The sequence below is a fragment of the Ambystoma mexicanum genome, chromosome 1q (assembly GCF_040938575.1).
Source record: "Ambystoma mexicanum isolate Mex_15411 chromosome 1q, UKY_AmexF1_1, whole genome shotgun sequence".
Classification (NCBI taxonomy): domain Eukaryota; kingdom Metazoa; phylum Chordata; class Amphibia; order Caudata; family Ambystomatidae; genus Ambystoma; species Ambystoma mexicanum.
The window spans coordinates 1,254,467,500-1,254,481,177 of record NC_090922.1 but is presented as its reverse complement, the minus strand read 5'-3'; the positions used below and the strand labels follow the sequence as shown (position 1 = coordinate 1,254,481,177).

The following is a 13,678-nucleotide window of genomic DNA, read 5'->3' as shown; positions in this document are numbered from 1 at the left end:
ATTCCCCACTGAGCCCATTCGGGAATGCCTCATTCCCCATTGGGCTCAATGGGGAATTTTCACGCTCATACCGCTGGCAGATTTCCCGCCGGCAGTATGAGCGCGAATTTTCGGCGGATTTCCCACAAGCTCAGAGCTGGGGAGAAATCCGCCGAAGCCCTGATTTGGTGGACCCTTAAATCCGGCGGTAATAGCGCTACCGCCGGATTTAAGGGTTACCGCCAAACTTGTGATGAGGCCCATAGTCTAGCCTGGTATGTAATTGCTGCGGGGCAGAATAGTGCGAATATTGCCTCTCTCGGGGGTGTCGCACCCATGCGTCTCCAAACCCAAAGTCATTCGGCAGTGTCAACAGCGCTCTAGCAGCTGGGGCAGGTCTATCCATTTTCCCATCTGATCTATCCACCTTAGGGTTTAATACGCAGTTGAAGTCCCCCCCCAGATCACTACACTCCCCACACACATGCTGAGGTTGTTACACAGTGTTCTAAAATATGCTGCTGTATTTTGGTTCGGGGCATACGTGTTTACAACGCTTATCTCCCTATTTTCCACCAATCCCCTCATTATAACCATCCTCCCGTCTGTCTCGACCAGCGCCTGTAGCAGCTGAAATGGGACATGTGGCGCCACCCAGGTAATCACTCCCCTAGCATATGCAGAATATGATGATCCAACCACCGTCCCCTTCTATTTCTTCCTAATCGTCTCGAACTTGTCTCGTGTCAAAGGATCTCTTGCAATAGGGCTATATCTATCTTCTGCCTACGTAGGTATAGCATGACCTTATTCCTTTTTAAGTAGCTGTTGAGCCCCTTGACATTCCAGGTAACTACTTTAAGGTCCTCCATGGCATGGTAGAATCCCACTCCTCTCTTCTCCTGTATGGTCCTGATCCAATTGCTTAACTCGTCTGTGTAGGCTCGTTCCCCAACTTAAACTCCCCTTAACTAAAAACACAACAAACCCCCCAACTTCCCCCTCTCCCACCTCCCCACCCTTCCCCAACAACACCCTCCCCAACTGTTGCCCAGCTCCATCCCTGGATCTCAGGCACCCCCGCATCTAGCCCTTTCTGGCAATAGCCTGTACTCGTGGCTCAGCAGGGTGTGGTCGCCCTAATGGCCTCCTTACTACTAATTCCTGGGGGTAGGTTGCCTTAATCCTGCTGCTCCTGCTTACTTCAAATTCACTACGCCTAGTACTACACAGTTTACTGGTGCATTTCAATCACTATATTCCAGTCCAACAGGGTCAGTGTGTCCAAAAGTTCCATAATGCAGTTCCTGGGACTCTGCTTCCGTTTCCATTTGTGGACCAAATTAAGAAGAACGCAGCCACATTTGTCTCTGCGCAATACGAGAAAATATTACTTGAGAACTTGGAAACATGTCCATGACCTTCCCAAGTTATTCTTTCATCACAGATTGCAAAGAAATTCCTGACACATGTCCTAAACTGTTCCCTCCACAATGAATTATAATTATGTCTGGATGAAGCTCTGTCTCCAAACTAGCACAGAGAGGTACCAAGCCTAGCCACTTCATTCCACGCACTCCATGCCAGTGCACTTCCACATGAGGGAATCCAAGATCTGCAGCTACTCCACAGCGTGTGCATGCACCTCCAACCAATGTATCCATGAGTCTCCCAAAATCCACACAATCTGTTTTCTGAAGCACACAGCCATAGCTAACTGTTCTTCTCCAGGAAAAAGACCTTCTGACAAACTCTCTCCTTACACAACACACCCACCAAACTTTACTGACCAATCAATTGCTCTGCTCATTCACATTTGCATGCCTCTCCACCCCAAAATCCCTGTATGTAATACGTGGTGTCCGCGGACATATTGTAACCTGGACAGCCCTTCTACCATTTTCACTTCACTCTCTGTGCCATTCCCTCATTGGATACAGCTAAACAGTCACACAACCATCCACCAATCACATCCAAGACCTCTACATCTAACTCCATCATCAGAGTTCAGCACTTCAAATGTACTGTAGATTACTCGGAGTACAAGTCTTAAAAAAACTACTGTACAAGTCTCCAAGATTTCTATTTGCAGCTGCATGCATATCCACATGCATGAATACAAACTACAGGTATGCATATTTTCTGCACAGTACATGTACAACTCTTATAAAATTATGTAAACAGAGTAACTGCCACTTAACCTGTATAGCCTATAAAATGAACTTATTGACATTTTTTCCATCTACCATAATCAACTGTCACTTCCAAACCTATCTACTATCTAAGCATTGTTTACACACAACAGTATAATTATAGAAAAACACTCAGTAGTGTATTATAACATTACACACAGCTAGGATAAGGTCATGCACCTTCATACACTCACACAGGTAGACACTACCATTGAAAAACTCCCAACTGCAATAACATCACTGCCTGTAAATCACATCCTTCTGATTTATTACCCACACCTTCACAAATGCATACATACCATGCTTTTCTATACAGTATCTGCCATTTACCTTATAAAAATTGCAAAATAAGTATATCATTATTTCTTCTTTCTCCTTACATTCAATAACACAGCCTTAAGAAACCAAGCGACTTTCATACACTTCCTATTCTACTCATTTGCAAAGCATGTTGAACTAACATATTGGAAATCAAATATGAAGACTGCACATAGTCAAAGGAAATTGCATGCTATATACACACAAAATTACTAACTTCTTTCCTTTACAATTGCAGTGAAGACCACTCTCCTGAAAAGCAGCAGAATCCGAAGTACAAACAACAACTCAGAAGAAACCTGCTCATTCCACACAAAAAAGTAAGTGCAATACTACCATAATATTCTTACTGTTACTCAAACACACTGTGTGGTTGATTCATGGTATTTGTGCACCAAAAAAAAAAATAAGATTAGTGCACCATTCTGCCCACAAATCCCCATTTGTTAACAGGGATTTGCAGGCAGAATGCTGCACAAATCCCTGTTTTTTGGCACACAAATGACATAAATCAGCCTCTAGAATGTTAGTATTGCAGAACAAAGAACTGTTTTAATTCTATACCATTAGATTTAGTATCTGTGCTTCTTCTCACCACTAGCTTACTTTCTACTGTCATCTGAACCCCAGTATACTAACACACAAATACAAGAATAGCCTTCCCAACTAGTTGTAGCTGCCTATTGCACAATCACACACCATCACATACATCTCTACCATCATACTCAGACACTCATGCACACAGCACACATGCATCGCAGAACAGCCCAACCCATACCTTCTTTATTTTTTTCAACAGACCCCAAAGAATGCCTACCAAAAAGCAAGTCTGTAGAAAACAACGTAGAAGTAGAAGCAAATGAAAAAAGAAGTGTCCAAAATAAGCATTGATCTCTAGCAGAATTTGTACAAAAAGTTCAAACAAAACAGCTAATACAGTCATTTAGCGAAACAAAACAAGCTTCAAGTACAGAAACTTTGCCTCCTCTATCAAAATGTAAAACGAAACAGAAAACGATCATCAAGAATTCAGCAACCACTACTGCTAAAACTGCTCCTATAAATCTAGATATAGTGGCAAGCATACCAAAAAAAGTATTTTATAAAAAATATTCCGCCACAGAGTCCTTCAGAATCTTATAAAAACAGGAGAGAAATCATATACAACCCTTAAAACTTACCGCAGAAACTGTATCTTAGAAGCTCTGATAGACAGTGCAATCCTTCTAAAAAATGTTATTTATTTTAGTGTTAAACAGAATGAAACCACTAACAAAACTAATGACTAAATTACAAAAAAGACTCCTCAATAAACGAAATATCAACAAAAAGAACTTCTTAAATATCTGTGGAGGTGAATGGAGTCACACCACAAGCACAGAACCATATTTTAATGAAGAAACATACAAACAAAAGCAAACAAATACAATTGCTATACATAGCAGTGGACAAGGTTATGAAAAACTTAATAATACCATAATGGAACAAGAAATACTGCTTACAAAAATATCCCCAGAATACTCAGAATTACCTCTCCATTTGACTGGACCGGAACATCCAGTATACAAATGGCCATGCATGTCAATGTGTAACATTCCCAAAAAATCTTTCAAATCTTTATGCCAATTCCTCAATCAGTATGTGAAAGGCAAAGACAAAATCAAAATGAAACTGCTGCAAAATATGGATACCTGTCCAGTGCGTAAATACACAGGACTACAAGGACATTCGTTAGCCTGAATTTCTGGACCTATTTGCAAAAGCACTTTCCATCATATCAAAATGATATCAACACATCATCCAACTATAAGAAATCTAGTCTATAAACTGTACTACGCTAAAAGTTCTGCTTTTGCACTAGCCAATTTAAATCACAATCTTCTACATGGTACAGCCAAAGAACTACTTGAAGAAATCAACCATATTCAGAGAAAATATTTTGGAAGTGAAAGCCACTTACAAAATGCTTCAAATTTCGGGATAAATAATCTTTCTAACACGGTAGTTAGTGTGATACAGGTTCGCTTTTATTAATGGTATCTGGAGCGGTTCTTCTCAATACAATGGTGAGTGTCTAGAACACTGTTCTGGCATTTGTGCACTAGCTCGGTCAGCCGGCACGTGTTTCGACCCAGAGGGTCTTTCTCAAGGCTGAACAATATTCAAGAGTGCAAGGTGATGTGTGATAAATGACATTTTGTGACAAGCATGTTTAATTACATTGATTTAACGTGGTGGGTGATGTGAGGTGGTGGTTACAGATTAAAAACATTACATGATTGTACATTCCATTCATGGTTGGATTAGTATAACAGTTGGAAAAAGAAAATGAAAAAGGGGGAGAGAGAAAGAGAGAGGTTAGCAAGAGGGGCAGGAAGGGGCGAGTGGTAGGATAAGATGGTGGAGAGGAGGGTGGTCCTCTTACCATGTAAGCAATGCTGCGATCCCCAAGTGGGGTCCTTGTCGTGTTTGTAGTGGCTGTCCTTAGGGCAGTCTGGCTCTTGTTGGGCTCTGAAAGTAATTCATAGGGAAATTAGCGGTTTGAAGACGAACGGTGGATGGCTGGAACAATTGCAGTTTGGAGAGCCTAGTGAGAGCCCTTAGCAGACTCCCGTGCCGTTGTGGCTGATAAGTAGCTGGGAGTAATAATCGGATCTGCCCAAAAACGCCGTTCCCTGTAGGAATGGGCGTGTGGTCCGTGCGTTTGAGGCAGGCAACCCCCCCGCTTTGGTGAGCTGGGGGGGGGGGAAGTAGTGCTTACCTGAGTACGAGTGAATCTTGTGCTGGGTTGCTCCCTGCGGCTTCAGTGGGGAATGGAGTGCCGCCATGATTAAGTACTCGCGCATGCGCAACCAGCCGATGTTTGACTGGCGGCGCATGTGCGAGTGTGTAGTGTCCCTGCGGACGCTACCGCGCGTGCGCGAATAGGTAGTGCCCCTGTGGACGCAATCGCGCATGCACGAGTGCGAAGTGTCCCTGTGGACGCAATCGTGCGTGTGCACGAATTGGTGTATGTCTGGACAGTGGCGGTGCCTGATAAAATGGGGGGGTGCCTGTTGGGACAGAGGGCCCTGTGAGAGCAATTGGGGTGGGGATCAAACTATGGGAATCTGTAATGCTAAGTTGCTTGTTACTAAAATGAGGGAGATCCTCATTGTGTTTGTGAGTGTGCCTCTTGTGGGTATCAGAGGGTACACTGGCTGGAATTGCCCATGTGGGGCCAAGGTGTGTGGAGGGGTCCCGGCTGAGAGAGGCCGTAGGGGGGTCCTAAAAACTGTATGGTTGTTGATAACTGGAGTCCACGCTGGTTGGACGTGCTGGGAGAAGCCCAGATGGATGGTTGATAGCGGTCTGTCTTGCAGTGGAAGGGGCCGAGTCAAGGTGGTGATCCATCTTGAGTTGGTGGGAAATGGTTGGTCCTCATAGTTGAGGTGAAGAGCCTATGTTGGCTCTGGTCCGGTCCTAAGTGGCTGGGGGTGGGGGTCCATTGCGAGGTGTGACATAAGCCTCTTGCCTTCCGGAGGGTCCGTCGTGGCTAAGGATGATGATGTCAGAGAGGTCTGGTCGTACTCGTTGTTAGGGCCAATGGCCTGGTCCATTCCATGGCGGTGTGAGGGCGGCGTAAAGGCCCATAGGTGTGTGTCAGAGTGGGGGCAGAAAAAGGTGGATTGAGAAGGTTACAGAAAGACATTGAGGTTGTGATCTTTGTTTAAACCATTTTTAACACATCTGAAGTGGCAGATTAGTCGCGCTTCTTCTCGTCTGAGTTTTTGGATTCTGTCGCCTCCTCTCGGGCCCAGCCGGACAATTTTCAGTCCGATGAACCTTATCTCGCTTTTGTCATCCATCTGGTGATTCTTCTGCCAGTGGTAGTTTTGGATCTTGTGAATGTATACTGTTCATATGTTCCCTTATCCTGATGCGAGTTTCTCGGATGGTGCTGCCAATGTATATTTTATTGCATACGCAAATCAGAGCATAGATCACAAATTTACTTTTACACTTAATGTGCTCCGTGATTTTGAATATTGGGCAAACTGTGAATTTGGCACATTTGGTTTGAGTCGCATACTTGCACATTGAGCATGTTCCGCATTTTGTGAAGCCAATAGGTGTTTGCTTGCTGAGCCAGTCCTGTGCCGTGATGTGTTTATCCGAGAGAAAGGAAGGGCTCAGTAGGTTCCTTAGAGTTGGTGCTCTACTGAATGACATGCTCAGGTATGTTTCCAATTGAGGTTTAATATGTTCATCCATACGGAGTAGTTCCCAGTGCTTGGTCAGGATTTTTTGGAGGGCATGACTGTCTTGGTTGTATCTTGTTACAAATCTAATCAGCCGATTCCGAGCCTCTTGTGCTGTGTCAGCTCGGCATCCACCCCCCTCTTGCAATGCTGAACGCTGTCCTCGGCAGTGTGTTTCTGCTCTAAGAGTGTGCCGATTCCGAGCCTCTTGTGCTGTGTCGGCTCTGACGTCCCCACCCCTCTTGCAATGCTGAACGCTGTCCTCGGCAGTGTGTTTCTGCACTAAGAGTCAGCCGATTCCGAGCCTCTTGTGCTGTGTCGGCTCTGACGTCCACACCCCTCTTGCAATGCTGAACGCTGTCCTCGGCAGTGTGTTTCTGCTCTAAGAGTCAGCCGATTCCGAGCCTCTTGTGCTGTGTCGGCTCTGAAGTCCACACCCCTCTTGCAATGCTGAACGCTGTCCTCTGCAGTGTGCTGCTGCTCTTTTTTTGCCTCAAGCTCAGGAGCCACAGCTGCCGGCTTGGAAAAGCAACGAGCAGCTCCATGCACCCACTTTTGAAATACCCGCTTGCCTATTCCTGTTTGCAAAGAAACTGCCTGTAAATTCAGCTCAAGCCACACTAGCACTCACTCTACCAAGCGTCAGTTCCTTACAAAAATAAAAATAAATCTCTAAAAGAAAGAAATAAACACACACACACACACACAATTTTCCTGCTGGGGTCTCCTCGACTCTTTGGAAGGCAGAGGTCGACGTGGGTTAAGGCCCTTCCTTACCTTCTCTGCTGGTGGTCTACGAGTGCAGGAAAGAAGCAGGCCCAGTAACAGCAACCGAGGCCCCCAGCCCAGCCCAGCCCATGCAGGGAACACCTGAAGGCTGACTCTCTAACCCAGTGCTGCTCCAAGTTGGTTTGGCAAAAGTTTGCAAAGAAGCTGCCTGTAAATTCAGCTCAAGCCACACTAGCACTCACCCAAGCGTCGGGTCCTTATAAAAAGGAAAAAAAGCACCTCTAAAAAATAAGAAATAAACACACACACAATTTTCCTGCTCCGGTCTCCTCGACTCCTTGGAAGGCAGAGGGCGATGTTGGTTGCGGCCCTTACCTTCTCCGGCTGGTGGCCTACAAGTGCAGGAAAGAAGCAGGCCCAGTAACAGCAACTGAGGCCCCCAACCCAGCACAGCCCAGGCAGGCATCAGCTGAAGGCTGATTCTCTAACCCAGTGGTGCTCCAAGTTGGTTTGGCAAACGTTTGCAAAGAAGCCGCCCGTAAATTCAGATCAAACCACACTAGCACTCACCCAAGCGTCGGTTCCTTATAAAAAGGGGGAAAAAAGCACCTCTAAAAAATAAGAAATAAACACACACACAATTTTCCTGCTCCGGTCTCCTCGACTCCTTGGAAGGCAAAGGGCGATGTTGGTTGAGGCCCTTACCTTCTCCGGCTGGTGGCCTACAAGTTCAGGAAAGAAGCAGGCCCAGTAACAGCAACTGAGGCCCCCAGCCCAGCCTAGCCCATGCAGGGAACACCTGAAGGCTGACTCTCTAACCCAGTGCTGCTCCAAGTTGGTTTGGCAAATGTTTGCAAAGAAGCTGCCTGTAAATTCAGCTCAAGCCACACTAGCACTCACCCAAGCGTCGGTTCCTTATAAAAAGGAAAAAAAAGCACCTCTAAAAAATAAGAAATAAACACACACCCAATTTTCCTGCTCCAGTCTCCTCGACCCCTTGGAAGGCAGAGGGCGATGTTGGTTGCAGCCCTTACCTTCTCCGGCTGGTGGCCTACAAGTGCAGGAAAGAAGCAGGCCCAGTAACAGCAACTGAGGCCCCCAACCCAGCACAGCGCAGGCAGGCATCAGCTGAAGGCTGATTCTCTACCCCATTGGTGCTCCAAGTTGGTTTGGCAAACGTTTGCAAAGAAGCCGCCCGTAAATTCAGATCAAACCACACTAGCACTCACCCAAGCGTCGGGAAGGCGGAGGGCAATGTCAGCTGAGGGCCTCACCTTCTCCGGCGGGTGGCCTACACGTCCAGGAAAGAAGCAAGCCCAGGAACAGCAGCTGAGGCCCCCAGCCCAGCCCAGCCCAGCCCAGCCCAGCCCAGCCCTGCCCAGGTCAGGCATCAGCTGAAGGCCGACTCCCTGCACATGGGAAGGACCGAGGCCAGACCCTGGGCTCCTGGGCTCCTGGGCCCCTAGGCTGAAGGCTCGACCAGCGCTCGATCAGCGCTCGATCAGGCGAGATTATTAGGTAGCATGGGGCCCAGCTGGGACTTCTAGGAAGCTTAGGGTGACCGCCACTTCTTCCCCATCCAGAGGCCTGGCTATGGAGACGAGAGGCATGATGTGGCCTCCCTTCCTGCCTCTTGAAGGCCCCTCTCCCCCCGTGAGCAGTTCCCGCTCCAAGTGTCCCCCTGTCTCCCAAGGTGCACTCTACCTCTAGACCCCACATATGCAGATGAGACCCATCCACTTCCCTCCACTAGCTGTAGGGGGCCTTGCGTGTCCACGTTTCAATGGCAGGGAAAGGGCCCACTCGAGAGAAAACAGAAAGACGCTGAAGGAGCTTTGGCAGGGACACGAGCTGCTCTTTTTTGCTCCATCCGAGCCGACAAGCTGCCGTCGATTCAGCCTCCCGCTGCTGGAGTGTGCTGCTCCAAGTTAGTTTGGCGAAAACGTGTTCGCTACTGACGGGGGTCTGTATTGGAGCAAGGGCTGCTGGCTGCCCCTTTGCCTTTTTCACGCGCTGTGTTTGTTAAAATTAAAAGGAGAATGGAGGAAAATGATAGCTCAAGGCGGAGAAGACGAACGCCACCTATCGGGGACAGAGTAGCAAAATGCCTACAGCACCTGGTATTCCCAGGCGGTCTCCCATCCAAGTACTAACCAGGCCCGACCCTGCTTAGCTTCCGAGATCGGACGTGATCGGGCGCATTCAGGGTGGTATGGCCGTAGGCGAGGAGTGCGCCGATTCCGAGCCTCTTGTGCTGTGTCAGCTCGGCATCCACCCCCCTCTTGCAATGCTGAACGCTGTCCTCGGCAGTGTGTTTCTGCTCTAAGAGTGTGCCGATTCCGAGCCTCTTGTGCTGTGTCGGCTCTGACGTCCCCACCCCTCTTGCAATGCTGAACGCTGTCCTCGGCAGTGTGTTTCTGCACTAAGAGTCAGCCGATTCCGAGCCTCTTGTGCTGTGTCGGCTCTGACGTCCACACCCCTCTTGCAATGCTGAACGCTGTCCTCGGCAGTGTGTTTCTGCTCTAAGAGTCAGCCGATTCCGAGCCTCTTGTGCTGTGTCGGCTCTGAAGTCCACACCCCTCTTGCAATGCTGAACGCTGTCCTCTGCAGTGTGCTGCTGCTCTTTTTTTGCCTCAAGCTCAGGAGCCACAGCTGCCGGCTTGGAAAAGCAACGAGCAGCTCCATGCACCCACTTTTGAAATACCCGCTTGCCTATTCATGTTTGCAAAGAAACTGCCTGTAAATTCAGCTCAAGCCACACTAGCACTCACTCTACCAAGCGTCAGTTCCTTACAAAAATAAAAATAAATCTCTAAAAGAAAGAAATAAACACACACACACACACACAATTTTCCTGCTGGGGTCTCCTCGACTCTTTGGAAGGCAGAGGTCGACGTGGGTTAAGGCCCTTCCTTACCTTCTCTGCTGGTGGTCTACGAGTGCAGGAAAGAAGCAGGCCCAGTAACAGCAACCGAGGCCCCCAGCCCAGCCCAGCCCATGCAGAAAACACCTGAAGGCTGACTCTCTAACCCAGTGCTGCTCCAAGTTGGTTTGGCAAAAGTTTGCAAAGAAGCTGCCTGTAAATTCAGCTCAAGCCACACTAGCACTCACCCAAGCGTCGGGTCCTTATAAAAAGGAAAAAAAGCACCTCTAAAAAATAAGAAATAAACACACACACAATTTTCCTGCTCCGGTCTCCTCGACTCCTTGGAAGGCAGAGGGCGATGTTGGTTGCGGCCCTTACCTTCTCCGGCTGGTGGCCTACAAGTGCAGGAAAGAAGCAGGCCCAGTAACAGCAACTGAGGCCCCCAACCCAGCACAGCCCAGGCAGGCATCAGCTGAAGGCTGATTCTCTAACCCAGTGGTGCTCCAAGTTGGTTTGGCAAACGTTTGCAAAGAAGCCGCCCGTAAATTCAGATCAAACCACACTAGCACTCACCCAAGCGTCGGTTCCTTATAAAAAGGGGGAAAAAAGCACCTCTAAAAAATAAGAAATAAACACACACACAATTTTCCTGCTCCGGTCTCCTCGACTCCTTGGAAGGCAAAGGGCGATGTTGGTTGAGGCCCTTACCTTCTCCGGCTGGTGGCCTACAAGTTCAGGAAAGAAGCAGGCCCAGTAACAGCAACTGAGGCCCCCAGCCCAGCCTAGCCCATGCAGGGAACACCTGAAGGCTGACTCTCTAACCCAGTGCTGCTCCAAGTTGGTTTGGCAAATGTTTGCAAAGAAGCTGCCTGTAAATTCAGCTCAAGCCACACTAGCACTCACCCAAGCGTCGGTTCCTTATAAAAAGGAAAAAAAAGCACCTCTAAAAAATAAGAAATAAACACACACCCAATTTTCCTGCTCCAGTCTCCTCGACCCCTTGGAAGGCAGAGGGCGATGTTGGTTGCAGCCCTTACCTTCTCCGGCTGGTGGCCTACAAGTGCAGGAAAGAAGCAGGCCCAGTAACAGCAACTGAGGCCCCCAACCCAGCACAGCGCAGGCAGGCATCAGCTGAAGGCTGATTCTCTACCCCATTGGTGCTCCAAGTTGGTTTGGCAAACGTTTGCAAAGAAGCCGCCCGTAAATTCAGATCAAACCACACTAGCACTCACCCAAGCGTCGGGAAGGCGGAGGGCAATGTCAGCTGAGGGCCTCACCTTCTCCGGCGGGTGGCCTACACGTCCAGGAAAGAAGCAAGCCCAGGAACAGCAGCTGAGGCCCCCAGCCCAGCCCAGCCCAGCCCAGCCCAGCCCAGCCCTGCCCAGGTCAGGCATCAGCTGAAGGCCGACTCCCTGCACATGGGAAGGACCGAGGCCAGACCCTGGGCTCCTGGGCTCCTGGGCCCCTAGGCTGAAGGCTCGACCAGCGCTCGATCAGCGCTCGATCAGGCGAGATTATTAGGTAGCATGGGGCCCAGCTGGGTCTTCTAGGAAGCTTAGGGTGACCGCCACTTCTTCCCCATCCAGAGGCCTGGCTATGGAGACGAGAGGCATGATGTGGCCTCCCTTCCTGCCTCTTGAAGGCCCCTCTCCCCCCGTGAGCAGTTCCCGCTCCAAGTGTCCCCCTGTCTCCCAAGGTGCACTCTACCTCTAGACCCCACATATGCAGATGAGACCCATCCACTTCCCTCCACTAGCTGTAGGGGGCCTTGCGTGTCCACGTTTCAATGGCAGGGAAAGGGCCCACTCGAGAGAAAACAGAAAGACGCTGAAGGAGCTTTGGCAGGGACACGAGCTGCTCTTTTTTGCTCCATCCGAGCCGACAAGCTGCCGTCGATTCAGCCTCCCGCTGCTGGAGTGTGCTGCTCCAAGTTAGTTTGGCGAAAACGTGTTCGCTACTGACGGGGGTCTGTATTGGAGCAAGGGCTGCTGGCTGCCCCTTTGCCTTTTTCACGCGCTGTGTTTGTTAAAATTAAAAGGAGAATGGAGGAAAATGATAGCTCAAGGCGGAGAAGACGAACGCCACCTATCGGGGACAGAGTAGCAAAATGCCTACAGCACCTGGTATTCCCAGGCGGTCTCCCATCCAAGTACTAACCAGGCCCGACCCTGCTTAGCTTCCGAGATCGGACGAGATCGGGCGCATTCAGGGTGGTATGGCCGTAGGCGAGGAGTGCGCCGATTCCGAGCCTCTTGTGCTGTGTCAGCTCGGCATCCACCCCCCTCTTGCAATGCTGAACGCTGTCCTCGGCAGTGTGTTTCTGCTCTAAGAGTGTGCCGATTCCGAGCCTCTTGTGCTGTGTCGGCTCTGACGTCCCCACCCCTCTTGCAATGCTGAACGCTGTCCTCGGCAGTGTGTTTCTGCACTAAGAGTCAGCCGATTCCGAGCCTCTTGTGCTGTGTCGGCTCTGACGTCCACACCCCTCTTGCAATGCTGAACGCTGTCCTCGGCAGTGTGTTTCTGCTCTAAGAGTCAGCCGATTCCGAGCCTCTTGTGCTGTGTCGGCTCTGAAGTCCACACCCCTCTTGCAATGCTGAACGCTGTCCTCTGCAGTGTGCTGCTGCTCTTTTTTTGCCTCAAGCTCAGGAGCCACAGCTGCCGGCTTGGAAAAGCAACGAGCAGCTCCATGCACCCACTTTTGAAATACCCGCTTGCCTATTCCTGTTTGCAAAGAAACTGCCTGTAAATTCAGCTCAAGCCACACTAGCACTCACTCTACCAAGCGTCAGTTCCTTACAAAAATAAAAATAAATCTCTAAAAGAAAGAAATAAACACACACACACACACACAATTTTCCTGCTGGGGTCTCCTCGACTCTTTGGAAGGCAGAGGTCGACGTGGGTTAAGGCCCTTCCTTACCTTCTCTGCTGGTGGTCTACGAGTGCAGGAAAGAAGCAGGCCCAGTAACAGCAACCGAGGCCCCCAGCCCAGCCCAGCCCATGCAGGGAACACCTGAAGGCTGACTCTCTAACCCAGTGCTGCTCCAAGTTGGTTTGGCAAAAGTTTGCAAAGAAGCTGCCTGTAAATTCAGCTCAAGCCACACTAGCACTCACCCAAGCGTCGGGTCCTTATAAAAAGGAAAAAAAGCACCTCTAAAAAATAAGAAATAAACACACACACAATTTTCCTGCTCCGGTCTCCTCGACTCCTTGGAAGGCAGAGGGCGATGTTGGTTGCGGCCCTTACCTTCTCCGGCTGGTGGCCTACAAGTGCAGGAAAGAAGCAGGCCCAGTAACAGCAACTGAGGCCCCCAACCCAGCACAGCCAAGGCAGGCATCAGCTGAAGGCTGAT

General features: G+C 49.2%; 2 non-coding genes across 2 annotated transcripts; both read right to left on the bottom strand.

The window, feature by feature from the left end:
• Nucleotides 1-9,564: 9,564 nt before the first annotated feature.
• Nucleotides 9,565-9,683, bottom strand: LOC138564423 (5S ribosomal RNA). The gene has a single exon (XR_011300372.1). It is a non-coding gene; the product is annotated as a 5S ribosomal RNA (ribosomal RNA).
• A 2,750-nt stretch (nt 9,684-12,433) lies between these two features.
• Nucleotides 12,434-12,552, bottom strand: LOC138564412 (5S ribosomal RNA). Its single transcript, XR_011300361.1, has one exon. It is a non-coding gene; the product is annotated as a 5S ribosomal RNA (ribosomal RNA).
• Nucleotides 12,553-13,678: the final 1,126 nt, after the last annotated feature.